Genomic DNA, 19,456 nt, shown 5'->3' with positions numbered 1-19,456 from the left:
CTGGAACCCCCAAAATTGGATTTGATTTCTCTTTAAATTGTCCCAGAGGGAGTATAAAATTGTGTAGCTATTATGGAAAGCAATCTGGTCTTATGTTAAAAAAACCAAAAATGGAAATATTGTACCCCTGGCAATCCCCATCTTGAAACCATAAGTAAAAAACTTCCAAACCATATGATCTATCATGTTTGTAGCAGTATCTAGGACAAGCAGTTGTCTAAATGTCTATCAACCGATTATTGCATCAAGATTATAATATCAAGATTATTGTATAAAGTATATACACGGGTCTCCCCAGTGGTGCAGCAGTTGAGTGCTGGGCTGAGAAGCTGCCCGCAGCCTCTGCAGTGCTGGTTCTATCCCGGCCGGCCAGTGAGGGTTCCACATGGCGCGCAGACCTCTCCTGCCGCCCGCTGCTCCCCTCAGCAGTGTATTTTGTCAGTCTGCCTGTTCTTCTCCCCGCTCTGGCTCTGGTGTATTCTCTCACCTTCCCATGCTTCTGACTGTACCAGTGGTTGTATAAATAAATAAATAAATCTTTAAAAAAAATAAAGTATATACACATAGGGATAAAATGCAAATGTTTTCAATATAATGCAAGGAATTTGAGAGAATTATGTGCAGCAAAGTTGGTCAAAATAGATATAAACAAATGCTAGGCATTTATGTAGCAGATAATTTAATAACATATGACACTTCAAAAACTAGTGGACTTAATAAATATCTGAGAGATCTGAAGTTAAGAGGAAGGGTGAGGGAAAGGGAGCAGGGGACATAAAGAATGGTGGTGGGAAGAAAAAGAAAAAAATAAACAAATAGGATATATATTGTGTTTAATTGAATTACTGTATTTATTAGTTAAAATACAAGTTCAAAAGAAATAAAGTCCTGGGCCACCCTGGTGGTGCAAGGGATTGAGCCTCAGCACCATCAAGTTATAGCAGTCACTGCAGCAAAAGTTCAATCCCCAACAAGGGAGCTAACCCAGATGGCACAGCAGACCTCTCCGCTCTCACCGGCTGTTCCCCTCAGCAATGTATTTCAGTAGATCTGCCTGTTCTGCTCCCCACTCTGTCTCTGGTGAATCCTCTCAACCCCACACCTCTGGCCTACACCCCAGCTCTTGTGTGCATAAATAAATAGAAATAAATCTTTAAAAAATAAAAAGAAATGAAGTCCTAAAAAGTAATATAAGTATGTAAAGTATGCATAAAAAGAAAAGGCTGAATGAGGCAGGTTATTATAGAATGTATTTGGACACATTTAGTACTCCTAGAGAGACAGGGGAAGATAAATCCCAAGAATGCGCTGTTTGATGAGATAATAACAGACTATTTTTTTGTTTTGTTTTTTTCCTTTCTGAATTACAGTACCATCATTAGCAGATGAAAGTCGTCATTAGCAAAAAAAAGTGGGTATAATGCTATTTCATAAGGACTTGGCTAATTTTAGATTAGTGTTGCATTGAGTCAATGGAAGAATTACAGAAATGGATTTTCCCCTGTGTTCTGCTGCTACTAGCTGGCTGTTCTTGAAGAAAATACTTAAAGACTGTGAGGACACAAAAAAGAATGAATGGGGGCCTCTGTGGTGGCTAGGGGTTAACTCTCAGCTCTATAACTGAGAGGACGTGCTGCCACCTGAGTAGATCCCCGGCCAGGGAGCTGACCCACATATGGTGCAGCAGACTTCTCCTGTCTTGCCTGCTCCTCTCCTCAGCAGTGTATTTCAATAGATCTGCCTGTTCTGTTCCCCACTCTGTCCCTGGTGAATCACCCCCATATACCTCTGGCATACACCCCAGTTCTTCTATAAATAAGTCTTTAAAAAATGAATGAATGAATGAATCTGTGAATTGGACAGCAGACAAATGCGAGCAATGAAGAGAATTAATGAATTTGAGAGTCATGTTAAACAGAAATAGAACAACTTAAAAAATGAATAATAGTGTAAGAGTTTTGGGGATAACCTAGAGAAATAACACCCATATTGTGGAGGTCCAGCAGGAAAATAGAAAGAAGTATAGAAAATGTAGCTAAAGAAATAATTGCTAATGACCATCTCTAACTGGGACATGAACAAGACATCAAGATTGAAGAGACCCATTTTCATATATTCACAGAGAAGGTCACATATTTACAGGTTTTGGGTTTAGGTTGTGGGCATATTGGGGAGTACACATTCACCTGCTTCCTCAATCAAAATCAGCTACTTCTAGAACCCTGTTTCCCTGTCCACTGAGGGGGTAATAACATCTTTAATAACATCTTTAATAACATCTTCCCAAGGGAAAAAATGGATCAGAGCAGTCTGCTGATCATTGAGATCTACCTGTGCAATTTTCTAAAAGAACAATGAATATCCTGGTGGCTTCAGTGAATTGAACAACCTGACAAAATGGATATTCAAATCTGCACAAATATTCCCTGCTTTTCAATTATTCTGTGAAATTGTTGGTGCAGCAAACAGGAAATATAACTAGTATACCAAAGCATTTAATGGAAAAGTAGACAACATGCAAGAACAGGTGGACACTGTCAGCAGAGGCAGTTCCTCAGTTGGAATAACAGTAAATACTAGAGATTGAAAAGATGGAAAGAAAAATGGGGGATTCTGTTGATGAGCTCATCAGTGAACTGGAAACTGCCGAGAAAGGCATCTTTGTGATTGAAGAATGGACAATACAAACTTTCACATAGAGAAGAAAAAGAGAAAATCATGAAAAACAATGACAATATTTAGGGACTGCATAGTTGACAGATATGGAAATACCAGAAGAGAAGAAAGATAAAAGGGAATATAGAAATATATAAAGTGATAATGAGTGTCAATTTCACCCAAATTAATGACTGATATGAAAGTATAGACTACACAATCTCAAAGCCTGGCAGGAAAAATGACAAAAATATGGGCAAAAAAAGCCAAGAAAATCACATCTAGGCATAATATTTCAGCCTCAGAAAGGTTGGGAGCTTATGTGAGGTGAGGAGAATTTTGGCCTGAAAGGTTCTCATTGGGCACAGCCCACCAGAAACAGCACCGCAAAAGCAGGAACGTTCACAGCCACTGGTTCTTCCATGGGGGAGTGGGGAGGAGAAGGATGTCAAAAAAGAAGACAGATACTCACACCAATATTCACACTTCTGAAGAAGAAATGGCTCTTGTCTTGGCTGTGTGGATACTCAAGGAACAGTCATAAATGGACACCTGAGAGCTCCCATGAAGATCACCCCTCATTAACTGGTCAGTGAGCTGCTCCAGAACACCCCCAAGCACAATACCCAATAGCAGGAGCAAGAGAATGTTGTCCTGAAGGGAAAGTGCCAACCTCTGCCCAGGCTGGGCGGTGAAGGTCTTCCCAGCATGAAGCCAGACCATGAGAACTCGCACAGGTGAATGTTTATCCATGTGCTCACTCCTACACAATGTCAGGAACATAAAAAAAATAGGGGGGCAATGTTGAAATGGTAAAGATATTCATATCAGAACCTGATGATAATGAAATGGAAGTATATGAAATTCTTGACAAGGCATTTACAAAAACCATTGTAAATAACATAATTCCAACTGAGGTGAAGATTCAATTGCTATTTAGATGATACGTGAATCATTTCCCTGATCACAAGTGATGTTGAACATTTTTTCATATGCCTGTTGGCCATTTGCATTTCCTCTTCAGAGAAGTTTCTTTTTAGCTCTTCTGCCCATTTTTTGACTGGATTATATTCTTTGTTTTTGTTGAGTCTCATGAGCTCTTTGTAGATTTTTGTGATCAGTCCTTTATCATTAGTGTTAGGTGCAAAAATGTTCTCCCAGTTGGTGGGGTTTCTCTTTGTTTTTGTTATTGTCTCTTTTGCTGTGCGGAAGCTCTTTAATTTGATGTAGTCCCACCTGTTGATCTTTGCCTTCTCTATCACTGCTTTGGGTGATGTGTCTGTAAAGATGTCTTTGATGTGCATATCATGTAGTGTTTCGCCTATATTTTCTGCACTGTTGGTGGGAGTGCAAACTGGTCCAACCACTATGGAGAGCTGTGTGGAGATTTCTTGACCTACTAGACATAGAGCTTCCATATGATCCAGCAATTCCACTCCTACTTATTTACCCTAAGGACACAGAAACATCAATTGCAAAGAACACCTGCACGCCTATGTTTATAGCAGCACTATTTACAATAGCTAGGATTTGGAAACAACCCAAATGCCCAAAAATAGATGACTGGATCAAGAAGATGTGGTACATATACATCATGGAATATTACTCAGCATTCAAAAAAGATAAACACATGAAATTTACAGCAACATGGATGGCTCTGGAAGGGCTCATGCTTAGCAAAATAAGCCAGAAAGAAAAAGAAAAATACCGATGGTCTCACTCATAGCAGGAATCTAGAAAACTTAAATAAGGAACCAGGAAAAAGAATAACTATAAGAAATAAAATATCAAAATCAACAAAAACTATGAACAAGAGACACTCTATGGGGGTGGGGGGTGGGGAAAGGAGGGTTTGGGGTAAAAATAAGAGGGTTGTAATTGTATGGGGAATATAAAAATAAAATTTAAATTAAAAAAAAAGATGATATGTGAATCAACAGCATCCCATCAAACAAGTAGAAAGGTGCTCTAAAAGCTCTGTCCAAAATGAAATGTTTATATTGGCAAGAAGAGGACAAGATACAGAAAAGAAAGAATGGTTTTAGGCTTAGGTAACACACCTATGTGGAGTGAAAAGGGTCTAGTGTCAGATTTTCTTACCTTGTTTTTGAGAGTGGAGGTTTACTCATTACATCTGCAAAAATGTCAAGTTGGCCATTTAAGAATGTCCCTAGTGGCAGTTATAGCTGAGCTGGAGTAGGTATTGTTGGGTAGGCATGACACTAGTGCCTCCTGTTTGATGCTGCCATGTTGAATTAAACATCTTTCCCTTTAGATAACACTCTACCCATCTAAATAATGGGATAAACATTTAAGGCACTGGTTTGACACTGTTTTGAAGTACTCACAGTTTTGTTGTCCCTTTATGCAGTATACTCAGGGCAAGCTGCTTGGCTCAGCCCCAGGGATAATCACTGTCAGAACTTTAGGTTCATAGTCTTTGATCCAGTTGTTCATTTCTTTTCTTCTTTTTTTTGAAAGATTTATTTATGTATACAAGAACTGGGGTACTGGCCAGAGATGCGGGGGATGAGAGGATTCACCAGAGACAGAGTGGGGAACAGAACAGGCAGAATGACCAAAGTATACTGCTGAGGGGAGCAGCGGGCAAGTCAGGAAAGGTCTGCTGCGCCATGTGGGTTGCTCTCTGGCCAGCCAGGGATCGAACTCATGCTGCAGAGGCTGCGGATTGTTTCATAGCATGGTGCTTAAACCCTTGCGCCACCAGGGAGGCCCCACTTATTTTCTAAATTAGTCTTAGGGAGAGCATTTGGTGCTGGTTAGCAACTGCAAACACAAATTTGAAACTCGTGAGAAAATGCAGTCCACAAGGAGATTATTATGAGGATAAAGATAGCATAAAATTAGCAAAATTCCCAATGTTTGTTGTGCATTTGGTAACCCTGATCCCCAAAACCCAAAAGGAGCAAAACCAAAGAAGTGAAAAAAAGTTGACTCTCAAGGAGTCACCTTTTTGGATAAATGGCTTGTTCAGGGATTTTCTATAACTGAGTTTCCACTTCTGCAGTGTGTTAATCCACATGCAGGGGATGGTGTAGGCCACCACAAGGGTCCTGCTGGTTTTGCTGAAAGAGATCTGTTTTTTCCTACTGTTGAGAAAATCTATACCCAGAAAACTTAGGATCCTTGTTGTGTAACTTTTTCCTTAGCAGCAAAATCTGCAGTATGTTCAAGACTTAAGTATAATTTCTGATCTTATACTTCTATCCCTGTATCCTGAATACATCAGCATGGAAGTGGAAACCTGGAGTAGGAGGTGAATACTGAATGATGAATGCCATCTTATAGGACTTTTAAGCTTTCTGGTATAAATTCAAGTAATTACCAGAAGCCTACAAAATCATGGGTAGCTTGTAATTTTTTATTCAAAATCTAGCAGTTATAGATTACCCATGTCCCCTAGTAATGAGAAATACAGATGGTGGCATTTTATATCACATCAATGTTAGAGTAATCAAGGAAAAAGTAGTAGAATGTGAGTTAAAGTGTGTAGTCTTGACTTGCCATATTGGGAGATCTCTCAATACTGTCTGCTGCTGGTCAGCAGCTTTTGAATCTATTTAATTTTAATTGTCCTACTGGAGTGCACTGTCCATTCCTGGAGTCCATAGGACCCAGTTTCAAATCCCTGAGGTTTTGCCGCTGTTGAGTAGTGGAAGGACCTTGTATAGTCCTATTCAAGAAGACTTAAAGGCAGTCTTTGGTCTCAGTGATCCATGTGAAGGGGTAGAGAAATTATGTAATGTTAAATTTGTTTCAGAAAACAGGATGAATTCAGGATACAGGACAGTTTATGGGAATATAACAAAACCTCTAGGAAGTAGTATTACAGTCTAATCTCCACAAAGTTCTCTATATAACTTTCATTCTATAATTCTCCCATATTTTTTATTCAGAGCAAAACTGATTAGTTTGAGTAAAAGGTGGCTTGGTTATTTATGTGAAGATCTTTTAAAGATGACTTTACTGAAAAATCTCAAAGAATTTTGAGGAAGGATTAAAGCCAAGGATTTGCATCAGATTTGACCTGATTAATATAATTTGGGTGAATTTCTCTCTCAACTATGACATACCATTCAAAATCTTATAATTGCACCATGTTTTCATTAGTGTCCTGTTCCGGGGATATCAAGTCCTTATTGTATTTATGCAAAGAATCATAATGCCATAAAATAAATCACTAAGAGTTGCCTAATACTAGGGTCTCAGTAAGGAAAAGGAGATGTTTCAACATTGTTTACAAAGGTGTAATTTACCAAATTGACCTCCTACATAGCTTAAGAGAAAAGGACTTCTGAATCCAGTTTAGTTTTATGATTTTAAAGTCATCAGAGATCTGTATTCTAGAACAGCTGTCAAAATCATTTTCATGAATCTCTCTGAAGATGAAACACACTAACAAAAAAAAATCAAGAATAAAACAATAAAAGTCAGTTAATGATAAAGGACCAAGAATGCCCATGGTTAAACATCTCAAGAGAGCTTATTATGGATATGTAAATTTGGTTATTTCTGTGACATAGAACTATACTGAGATATTTACACTCAGACATTATTCTATGAAAGCTTAGCATCACCTTGCTTTCCCAAGCATTCAATATACCAAAAAAGCTTTATTAAAAATAAATAAACTGTGGATATACCACAGTTTTTTCTATTCACCTACTAAAGACATCTTGGTTGCTTCCAAGTTTTGGCAATTATGAATAAAACTGATAAAAATGTGTAAAGATGTAATAAATATCTCTGTGCAGGTTTTTATGTGGGCTATAGTTTAGAACTACTGTAGGTAAGTTACAAGAAGCATTATTGCAGGTAAGAGTGTGCTTAGTTTTATAAGAAACTACGAAACCATCTGGCCTTTTGGGGCATTTTGTTGTCTCCCTTGTCATTTCTTTCTTTGGGGATTCCCTTCCTCTTTCTCAGGCTGGGTTTGTAGTCTCTTTTTCTTTGGGGGCGCTTCCTCAGCTCCTGCTGACCCTGGCTTATATCTTCTTTCACCCACAAGGCTGATTGGACCACTTAGCACCAATCAGCTCATAGCTCACACCTGATTGGTCCATTACAAAACAGCAGTTCCTGAACTCTGAGGAGCAACTGCCACAACTGACTTGTGGTGGAACAGCAGGTTGAAAGAATACCACTGCTCCTGCAGTCTCCCACCACTGAGGTGGCTGTGTTCCGGTAACAAAAGGAGCACCAAAGGCCTAGGGCCTGCTCTCTCAAAGAGTTGGCTGTCGGTGTAGTCCAACAACTCACAAGGAGCTGTTCACATTTTATGCCTTTGACACCATCTCTGGGTGACCAGTAGTGACCATCACTGCTGACCAGTGCTATTTAGCACTCCTGGTGACTGGTAGTGACCATTACTATTGGTCAGGGATGTCCAGCTCTGTTGACAGGTGACCAGAATTCTGTTTGTACTTGGTGGACACTATCTGGGGTGAGACAGATAGTGGCTATAGTGGCTATAGTGAGCTCTTTTTTCCCCCGTTTGTAAAATAAACTGCTGCACCCCCCCTGCAGTGACCTTCAGGGCTAATGGCTGTTGCCATGGTCCCTGAGATCCGGTGTGGGCAAGGAACCATGCGCGCAGGGGGAGAACAGCAAACTCCCTAAGATGCAGAGAAGCCGAATGCCTGCCAAGAAATAATGACCACCAGAAGCTGCCACAAAGATGATTAAAAGAAATGCTGACCACCTGGAACCTTATCTCGCTTTCTCAAGGCCCACAAACTTTATTCTGCTACAACTGTCTTTCTAAAATCTTTCCTTTTTCTGGTCATTGATTGCTAATTAAAAAACATACGTAATTTAATAATTAGGCTAATGCAAATGAAACATTACTAAACACTGTGTTATAATAGAATTGTTGGTTTAATAATCTTTCTATTATGTGCTTAACTTTAGTACCTTTGATATTAACTGCATTATAATATAAATTTACCTATGACAATTAATTATGAGTAAACATAAGTAGGTAATAGTAGTAGTAGTTAGTACAAGAATATAGAAAGAGTTAATAACCTGTCCAATTAGGAATGAGGCTAGGTCCAGGTGTAACTTCGGACATAAATCACTGCCCTGTCAATTAAGCTAAGCCTATGAGCAAACTGATCTCTTTGATGTTCACTGTTCCTATGCCTTTAGAAAAAACATATATATACTGACCACTAACTTAATTAAAGCGCACTCAGATTTTCACTCTCTTGAAGTGTGTCTGTGTGTCATTTATTCATCGAATCCCTGACCACCCTGCACAATCTCTCAACCCTGAGATGGCCTCATCGTCCATCGCTGTGCTGGTCCGCGGCAATAAACCTCATTGTCATTGTTCCTGGAGCCTGAGGTATCTTGCAACTGTGTGCATGGGATCCAATCCTTTGATTGGCTATAACCCCCTATTATATAGGTATTATATTGCTGTAGCCCTTGGGTTTGGTTTTTGATCTTTTAGCCTTTGGGCTTTTGGTGTTTCTCTGGAGCCTGGGTGGGTCATCATGCATTCTGCCCTGTCCATTTCCAGACTGTTTCACCACCACTAATCATAGGAAATACAAATGAAGATCACAATGAAAAGCCACCTGACTCCTGTGATAATGGTGCATGCATATCAAAAATGTCCTTAGACAACTAATGTTGATGAGGGATGTGGAGAAAATGGAAGCCTCAATCACTTTTGATGTGGATGTAGAAAGAGCTAGAGTTGTATGGAAGTTTCTCAAAAAATCAAAATTGATCTACCATAGGTTCCAACAATTTCACTCACAGGTATATTTCCAAAGAATGCAAAAACACTAATTCAAGGGGATATATGCATTCCTATGTCCGTTGCAGATAATTAACAATAGTCAAGTTATGGAAACAACCTACATGCCCAAGAACAGAGGAGTGGGTCAAAATTAGGTCTTTATGTAGTAGAATACTACTGGAATATAAAATAAAGGAGGAAATCTATCCATTTCTGACAACATGGACAAACTAGAGGGGATGATGCCATATAAAGTAAGAAGGAATATGACAAATATCGGATGATTTCACTTAGATATAATATACAGAAACAAAACAAAAGAACAACAAAAATGAGACAAAAGCAAACCCCAAACCTAGAAGTCTGAACGTATAACTGAGGCTACAAGAGGGCAGTGTGGATTGTAGGAAACAAAGGTGGTAAGGAATCCAAAGGACCATGGCAAAGGAGTATGATGGTGTTTGTGGTGTCTTCACATGCACCTGGAAAATGTGAACCTATACCACTAACACATAAAACAGTGCTTAAACCAATGTTACCTAAATAAACATAACAAAGAGAGAGAGAGAAAGAGAGAGAGAGATACTGTCAAATAACATGAAAGGACAGTTGTAACTGGTAAGGAAGGAAGATTTCCACCTTGTGCATCTTACCTTGGGAAACCCAGCCATACATACAAGGAGAAGCTCTCGTCCCTGAACTACTTCTTTTCCATGAAATTCCATTTATTCTTGCTGAAGTTCTCCTTGCCCCATCCTCCTTTGTGTAATAGCTTTTGCACAACCTCTATGTTGTCTGTTGTCAATGAGCTACTACCACCCATGGCTGTTAATAATGGCAATTAGATTTTCCAAATCACTCAGTCAAGATGTTTTTTGACTTTTCTATTTAGTAATGATTCTATTTGCCTCATTTCTAACATATCAATTATATTTATTTTACTATTTCTGTAGCTTTTCCAAGTATTCATAATCAAACCAATACACTTTTAAATCAACTATACTGCTTCATGGAAAATGCATATACCTCAAAACAAAGCTTTCCCAAAGATTTCTTCCCATCTGTTATAAGTTTTGATTGCTTTTATTCATTGTTTTGACTTTAGAACTCACTAGGTAATTATTTTACATTGCTGTAAAACAAAATAATGTAAAAATAGCATTGATTTTCCTTAAACTTTTATATTTTGTAAATATTTATTTATTTATGCATACAAGAGTTGGGGTACAGGCCAGAGGTGTGGGAGGTGAAAGGATTCACCAGAGACAGAGTGGGGAACAGAGCAAGCAGATTCACTGAAATACATTGCTGAGGGGAGCAACAGGTGAGTTAGGAGAGGTCTGCTGTGGCATGCGTGTAGCTCCCTAGCCAGGGATTGAACGTGTGCTGCAGTGCCTGCAGATAGCTTCATAGGTTGTGTCTTGTGTGTGTGTGTGTGTGTGTGTGTTAACCCCTTGCGCCACCAGGGAGGGCCCTCCTTAAACTTTTAGCACAATCATCATGAGTCTATGTGAACTTGGAAATTGTTTTTTAAGATTTATTTATTTATGCATACAAGAACTGGGGTGCAGGCCAGAGGTGTGGGGTGTGAGAGGAGTCACCAGAGACAGAGTAGGGAACAGAACAGGTAGATTGACTGAAATACTACTGAGGGGAGCATCCAGCCAGTCAGGAGAGGTCTGCTGTCCCATGTGGGTGAGCTCCCTGGCCAGGGATCAAAATCATGCTACAGAGGCTGCTATTGCTATGTAATGCTGTGACTTAACCCCTGTGACACCAGGGAGGCCTGGGAAATGTCTTTTTTAAAATAATTCAATACTTGACATATTTATTTATTTATTTATTTAATAATAAATTTTTTTTATATTCCCCATACAATTGCAACCCCTTTATTTTGACCCCAATCCCTCCCTTCCCTGCCCCCCACCTTCCATAGAGTGTCTCTGGTTCATAGTTGTTTGATTTTGATTTTCACTTTCTTATAGTTATTCATTTTCCTGGTCCCTTATTTAAGTTTTCTAGATTCCTGCTATGAGTGAGACCATCCGGTATTTTTCTTCTTCTTTCTGGCTTATTTCACTGAGCATGATCCCTCCCAGCGCCATCCATGTTGCTGAAAACTGCATGTGTTTATCTTTTTTGAATGCTGAGTAATATTCCATGGCGTATATGTACCACATCTTCTTGATCCAGTCATCTATTTTTGGGCATTTGGGTTGTTTCCAAATCTTAGCTCTTGTAAACAGTGCTGCTATAAACACAGGGGTGCAGGTGCTCTTTGGAATTGATGTTTCTGTGTCCTTTGGGTAAATACCTAGGAGTGGAATTGCTGGATCATATGGAAGCTCTATGTCTAGTAGGTCCAGAAATCTCCACACAGCTCTCCATAGTGGTTGGACCAGTTTGCACTCCCACAACAGTGCAGGAGAGTTCCTTTTTCTCCACAATCACGCCAACATTTGTTGTTGTTAGTTTTTTTAATATGTGCCAACATATTTTTTGGTGTCCTGATTGTACATATTTTCTAATTTGAATTTAACCCTTGCTCCCTCACTGTTTACCCCTAACTATCACTGATGACCCATTTGCCCTCTCTATAATTGTACCTTTTCCAGAATGACACATAGTTGGAATCCGTCTGTAGCCTCCTTACATTGGCTTCTTTCAGTTGTAATATGCGTTTGTAGCTCTTCCATGTCTTTTCAAGGTTTGATGGCTCTCTTATGCTTTAACACAAATAACTGCATTATTGGGTATAAACATCCATTCAACTCCCAAAGGATATCTTCATTGGTTTCAAATTTCAAGATCATGAATAAAGCAGGATTTGTGTAGACTTAAGTTTTCAGCTTATTTTGAGGTTATTTTTCATTGGTACAGTGTCGTTTTTGCATGAGGAGAATGTCCTGTTGCTATATGTGGTGATGGAAGCAAGGCAATGTGAGTGTGCTTAATAGCACTTTTAAATAGTTAAGCTTATAAATTTTATTTTTTATATATGTTAGTAGTACAATTGTAAAAAGAGAATTCATCCAAAAATCTATTGTATCAGATTCTTAGCAAAATCATGTTAGCAGAGTTCCAACATTAACATGAATCAAAACTAAATAAATGCACATCCCTGATCCAGGATGCCATTTCTAGAGTTGTACCCAAAACAATCATCCATGGCAATAACATTTAAACACACACATATTTACACAAAGTGAATAATTGGCCTAATAAAAAAAGTGGAAAACCATAAATATTCCATGTTGGGACATTGATTAGATGGTGCTCCAGGCACCTGTGTAGCTATTTGAAAATTTGATCTAGACATGTGACTTTTACATTTGGTTTTGTTCCAATATTTTCTGGGTTGAAATTTACACTTTACAAAGCAGCGTGCATGAGGTGTGTTCCTGGCACCTGTTGATATTTTCACCTATAGACAGTTGCGGACAATTAACTGGAAGCACCCAGAGGTCATGTGACAACGCTGCCCAGATGACTGTTGTTTGATGCTGATGGTTTTTGCTAGTGTGTTTCACTTTTAGAGAGATTCATGAAAATAATTTTGACAAGTGTTCTAGAATAGAGGTCTCTGATAATTTTAAAATCATAAAATTGAGCTGGGATCTGTAAGTCCTTTTCTGTTAAGCTATATAGTTGTAGATCAATTTGTGAAAGTATATTTTTGTAAGCAAAGTGGAAACATTTAATGTTTTTCCTTACTGATCCATGCACTTTTAGTAACTATACTTATTTTTATAGCAGTATAATTCTTTGCATAAATATAAGGAGAAGTTGGTTTCCTTGGAATAGGACACTATTGGAATATGGTTCTGTTAGACTTTGAATGGAATGTCATAGTTGAAAGGAAACTCACACAAGCAATTATTAATCAAGTCAAATATGATGGCAAATCCTTGGTTTGGATCTTGCCTCAAAATTCTTTGATATTTTTTACTAAAACTCTCTCTAAGAGACCTTCACTTATTTAAATAACTAAGCCACCTTTTTTTTTTTAACAAACTAATCAGCTTTACTGTGAAAAAAATCTGGGGATGATAAAAGAAGAAAGGTTATGTAAGCATCTTTGTAGAGTTTAAACTCCAATCCTATTGCCTAGAGGTTTTATGAAATACATATAAACTGACATTGATACTGGATTTATCTAGTTTCCTAAAATATTTGATTATGACCTTCAAATGTAACTTTTCTTGTTTTTTCTACCCTTTCACGTGGATCATCGAGACCAAAGGCTGCTGTTAAGTCTCCTTCCATAGGACTATAACAGGACCTGCTCCCACTCCAATGGCAGCTGAACAGCAGGAACTTGAACCAAGCCACTAAGGATTCCAGGAATTGAGAGTCCACACCAGTGGAGAATTTGTTAAAACAACTCATGAGAATCAAACAGGAGAAGCGGCGAGTGCGGGGCATGTGACCGGATGTGATGTTGGGGATTGCTCCGAGCTGTGTGGGTGAGTACATTGATGGCATGCTGATCACATTTTCAGGCTGCCATGGGGCTGTGAGTAGCACTAATAGAATGGATGAAAGAATAATGAGCCAAAGCAATGTTGACAGCCTGGAATGCCAGCTCAAATCAAGCAACCTGGGCCATAACACAGACCAATGCAAAGTCTAGCATTTGGATCCAAGTGACAAGTTACACGAGGACAGCAGGGTGAAGCTCTGGGCCTCGGCTTTTGGTGGGGAGATAAAATCCATCGCTGCTAAGTACTCTGGTTCCCAGCTTCTGCAAAAGTCTTCTCTCAAGGACCAGTGAAAAAGACATCTTTCAGAGGGTGGAGCAACATGGCAGCGAGGAGACGCTGTGAGTAAGATCTCCCATTAAAAAAAAGTTAAAAGTTAATAGGGAGGAAAAGCGGCAGGTCCCAGTGAGAACTGGGACACGGAAGATAAACAGACGACTCCAGCAAACTACCCGAAGAAGAAAGTTGCCAAAAAAGAGGACTAGAAGGGAGGAAAGCGCAGAACCCTGCTCCCCTCCCCCACCCACAGAGTCGGCACTCTCCGACCAGCAGAGAGGAGGGAAACAACAAACTAAAATGACCAACAAGAACAAACTACGCAGCAAGCGGGACTGTGAGTGGAAAGGAACTATTTCAGCCACCACACCCCGTGAACTGGAGCTGTGGAGAAACCTGCAGGATTCGCTGCGGCGGTGAGCGAACGGCTCCGGGCGCCATTAGAGAACAAAGAGACTCTGGAGATCTGCACATAACCCCGGGCTGGCCGATAAGCTTGCGCAGGAAGGCTGCGTGCTTGAAAAGCAAACGCGGATCAGGATCGAGGCTGCCCAGGTCCCCGCGCATGTGACCTAGGCTTGCGGGGAGACGCGCAGCGGGGACCCTCACTGAGGTGAAAGCCCCTCACTGAGTAATCAGGAACCAGGCACCCAGGCACGGGAGTGGGGTGCAAAAGACTCCATCTTTGCGGACACTGAACTGGGCTACAGCCCGAGTCCTGGACCTGAGGGCTTTGGAACTGAGACCCAGGGCATGAAATTTGGGGCATGGGTTCTCCACGACGGTGGGGCACAAGGCAGACACAGCACCCCAAAGCCGTTGAGGTTTACCCTACCATTCCCGCTCTGTTCCCTGTCCCACGGGGTGGAAAAATCAGCTCCCCCAGGGCTCTAGGAGCGATCTCTGGCGCCATCTAGCGACTTGAAACCAGCAGAAGGCTCCTAGAGGACCCAGTGGCCAGCTGGGAAGTTAGCCCACGCCAGGCCCCTTCCGACCAGTAGTCTGAGCCCACACGTGGAGCGGGCACCCACTGCTGGGGCAGACCAGGCGCGCAGAAGAGTGTGCCCGAGACCAGACACCAAGGAAGTGCGCCCCGCATCACCATTTTAGAACAGGGACATTTCTTCAGTAAAGACTGCCTGCAGAAGTCTCCCTCAGGAGCAGAGGTGAGCGGGGAAGCTCGCCCATGCCAGGCCCCTTCTGGCCTGCAGTCCAAACACAGAGGGGGAGCGGGAACCCACCGCTGGGGCAGACCAAGAGCACAGGGGAGTGTGTCCCCACATCAGCATTTTAGAACAGGGACCTTTCTTCAGTAAAGACTGCTTGAAATAGACAAATGGCCCCTGGAGAAGCCAGAGGGGAGCAGAGAAGCTCACCCAAGATGCCGGCCAGTCCCAGCAACACAGTGACCCAATGCATACGACAAATTAGAAAACAGACAGTAGGGAATAGAAGAACTATACGCAACCTAACAACTCCTCAGGAAAAAAGCACACCACAAAAATAAAACCACCCCCCAGATTGCAATGACAGTAACTTGGAAGAACTTCTGAGCCTTCCAGAAAGAGAATTTAAAATTGCCGTGATTAAAAAAATGACAGACCTCATAAAGGAAAACAATGATCAGAAGAAGGAAATTGAGTCCCTAAAGAGGGAAGCAAAAGAAACGCAGGAGATCAAAGTATTAATGGAGGAACTAAAGAACTCTGGGAAAAGCAATGAAAGCAGAATAAATGAAATGGAAGAATGAATAAGTACTCTTGAAGACACAGATATAAAAAGAACCAAAACAGAAAAGGAAAGAGAAGTACGAAGGAAAAAGAAAGAAGAAAACTTCGGGAACTATCTGACTCCATGAGGAAAGGAAATATTAGAGTTATAGGAATCCCAGAAGGAGAGGTTAGAGATGTAGGAACAGAGAAAATATTCAAAGAGATAATTGAAGAGAACTTCCCAAATGTGAAGAAGGAGCTGAAAATTGATATACAAGAAGCAAGAAGAACACCAATCTTCCACGACGAAAGGAAAAATACAGCAAGACACATAATAGTAAAGCTCCCAAGAATCCAGGACAAGGAAAAAATAATGAAGCTGACAAGAGGGAAGAAACAAATAACATTCAAAGGAAAACCGATCAGGCTGACATCGGACTTCTCTGAAGAAACACTACGGGCAAGGAGAGAGTGGAGGGGCATAGTCAACAGACTGCAAGAAAACAGATGCTAACCAAGAATACTCTATTGCACAAAGCTCTCCTTCCTCTATGAAGAAAGAATAAGGACCTTCCCAGACAAACAGAAACTCTGGAATTTCATTATGACTAAACCTGCACTCCAAAAAATACTACAAGGAGTCCTAAAGCCAGAACCTCAGAGGGACGAATAACAACGAAAGAAGACCAAAAAAAAAAGTTATTAAAAGAATAAATAAAATCAAAGGAAAGACAAACACAATGGCAAATATAGATGCTAACATATCAATATTAACTCTAAATGTAAATGGACTAAACTCTTCAATAAAAAGACACAGAGTTGCAGCCTGGATTAAGAAACAAAACCCAACCTTTTGCTGTCTCTAGGAAACACATTTAGCTACAAAAGATAAAAATAGATTCAAAGTTAAAGGATGGAAAACAATCCTACATGCAAATGGACAAAAAAGAAAGCAGGAACAGCTATACTTATATCAGATAAAACAGATTTCAGACTCAAAAAAATAAAAAGAGACCCCAATGGTCACTACATTATGATCAAGGGGACAAATACTTCAAGAAGAAGTAACACTCATTAACATATACTCACCAAACGAAGGAGCACCAAAATATATCAGACAACTGTTGTCATCTCTGAAAACAGACATCAGAGAAAACACATACGTAGTGGGAGACTTCAACACACCACTATCAACAATGGATAGATCAACAACACAAAAAATAAGTAAAGAAACTAAAGCTCTAAATAAGGACCTAGAGCATTTGGGCTTAAAAGACATCTATAGAACACTAAACCCCAAAAAAAACGGAGTACACATTTTTCTCAAGCGCACATGGATCATTCTCCAGGATCGATCACATACTGGGGCACAAGACAAACATCAACAGATACACCAAGATTGAAATCATACCAACCATCTTTTCTGACCATGAAGGCATCAAACTAGAAATAAACCATAAAAAGAAGGCAAGGAACTTTCCTACCTCATGGAGATTAAAAACCACACTACTGGAAGACCACTGGACAAATGAGGAGATCAAAGAAGAAATTAAAAAATTCTTTGAATTGAACGACAAGGAGGACACCAATATCCTAAATGTATGGGATGCAGCAAAAGCAGTAATAAGAGAAAAATATATGGCAATAGAAGCTCACATCAAGAAACAAGAAAGAACTCAAAGAAACAACCTAATCTCGAAGCTCAAAGATCTAGAAAAAGAACAACAAAAAAACCCCAAAACCAGTAGAAGAAAAGAAATAATAAAAACCAAAGCAGAAATAAATGAAATCGAAACTAAAAAAACAATCCAAAAGATCAATGAAACCAAGAGCTGGTTCTTCGAAAAAATCAATAAAATAGACAAACTCCTAGCCAAGCTCACAAAGGAAAAAAGGGAGAAAGCACAAATAAACAGGATCATCAATGAAAGAGGAGAAATCACAACGGACACAGCAGATATCAAAAGAATAATCAGTAACTACTATGATGAGTTGTATGGAAACAAGTTCAACAATCTAGAGGAGATGGACAAATTCCTACAACTCTACATTCACCCAAAGCTAGATAAAGAAGAAATAGAACACCTAAACAGACCAATTACAAGCAGCGAAATTGAAATGGTAATCAAAAACCTCCCCAAAAACAAAAGCCCAGGACCTGATGGATTTACAAATGAATTCTACCAAACATTCAGAGATGAATTAGTGCCTATCCTTCACAAACTCTTCCAAAAAATTGAGAAGGAAGGGACAATACCAAACACGTTCTACGAAGCCAACATTACACTAATACCAAAACCGAACAAGGACAACACAGAAAAGGACAATTACAGGCCAATCTCCCTAATGAACACTGATGCAAAAATCCTCAATAAAATTTTAGCTATCAGAATCCAGCAATGTATCCATATGATAATTCACCACGACCAAGTAGGATTCATGCCAAGGACACAAGGATGGTTTAACATCTGAAAATCAATCAACGTTATCCAACACATCAACAAAAAGAAATATAAAAACCAAATGATAATATCAATAGATGCTGAGAAAGCTTTCGACAAAGTGCAACACCCATTCATGATAAAAGCCCATGAAATTCTTGGGATACAAGGAACGTACCTCATCATCATAAAGGCCATATATGACAAGCCAACAGCCGGTATCATTCTCAATGGTGAAAAGTTGAAAGCAATTCCATTAAGATCTGGAACAAGAAAAGGATGTCCACTCTCACCACTGCTTTTCAATATAATACTGGAAGTCCTAGTGAGAGCAATAAGACAAGAGAAAGACATCCAAGGAATCCAAATAGGAAAAGAAGAAGTCAAACTATCACTATTTGCAGATGATATGATAATATACATAGAGAACCCCAAAAACTCCACAGAAAAACTAATTCCACTCATCAATCAGTTCAGTAAAGTGGCAGAATACAAAATCAACACGCAAAAGTCAGTAGCCTTCCTATACACAAACAATAAATCTGAAGAAGAAGAAATCAAAAAAACCATCCCTTTTATTATCGAAACAAAAAAAATCAAATATTTGGGAATAAATCTAACAAAAGAGGTAAAGGACCTATAAGAAGAAAACTATAAAACACTGTTAAAAGAAATAGAAGAAGACACAAAGAAATGGAAAGACATCCCCTGCTCGTGGATTGGAAGAATAAACATTATTAAAATGGCCATCCTACCAAAAGCAATATACAGATTCAATGCTATTCCAATCAAAATTTCAATGTCATTCTTCAAAGAAATAGAACAATTATTGATGAAATTCATATGGAATCACCAAAAATCCCGAATAGCCAAAGCTCTCCTGAAAAAAAAAGAAGGGAATGGAGGCATCACACTCCCAGACTTCAAATTATACTACAAAGCCATAATCATCAAAACTGCATGGTATTGGAACAAGAACAGACATACACACCAATGGTATCGAATAGAAAATCCAGAAATAAACCCACAGATTTATGATCAACTAATCTTTGACAAAGGAGCAAAGACTATGCATTGGAGCAAAGAATGTCTGTTTAATAAATGGTGCTGAGAAAACTG

The 19,456-nt window shown here is 39.5% G+C and overlaps 1 protein-coding gene across 1 annotated transcript in view; it reads left to right on the top strand.

The window, feature by feature from the left end:
• LOC119230871 (tigger transposable element-derived protein 1-like) overlaps window positions 1–14,297 on the top strand; it is an 80,034-nt gene extending 65,737 nt beyond the window's left edge. The window contains exon 4 of the transcript XR_008549756.1: window positions 13,664–14,297. The gene's annotated coding sequence lies outside the window, so the exon portion shown is untranslated. The remainder of the gene's footprint in view (window positions 1–13,663) is intronic.
• The last annotated feature ends 5,159 nt before the right edge of the window (window positions 14,298–19,456 follow it).

The sequence above is a fragment of the Talpa occidentalis genome, unplaced genomic scaffold (assembly GCF_014898055.3).
Source record: "Talpa occidentalis isolate TD23 unplaced genomic scaffold, MPIMG_talOcc4v2.1 talOcc4.7, whole genome shotgun sequence".
Classification (NCBI taxonomy): Eukaryota; Metazoa; Chordata; class Mammalia; order Eulipotyphla; family Talpidae; genus Talpa; species Talpa occidentalis.
The sequence above is the reverse complement of the archived record's forward strand: the minus strand, read 5'-3'. Positions and strand labels throughout refer to the sequence as shown.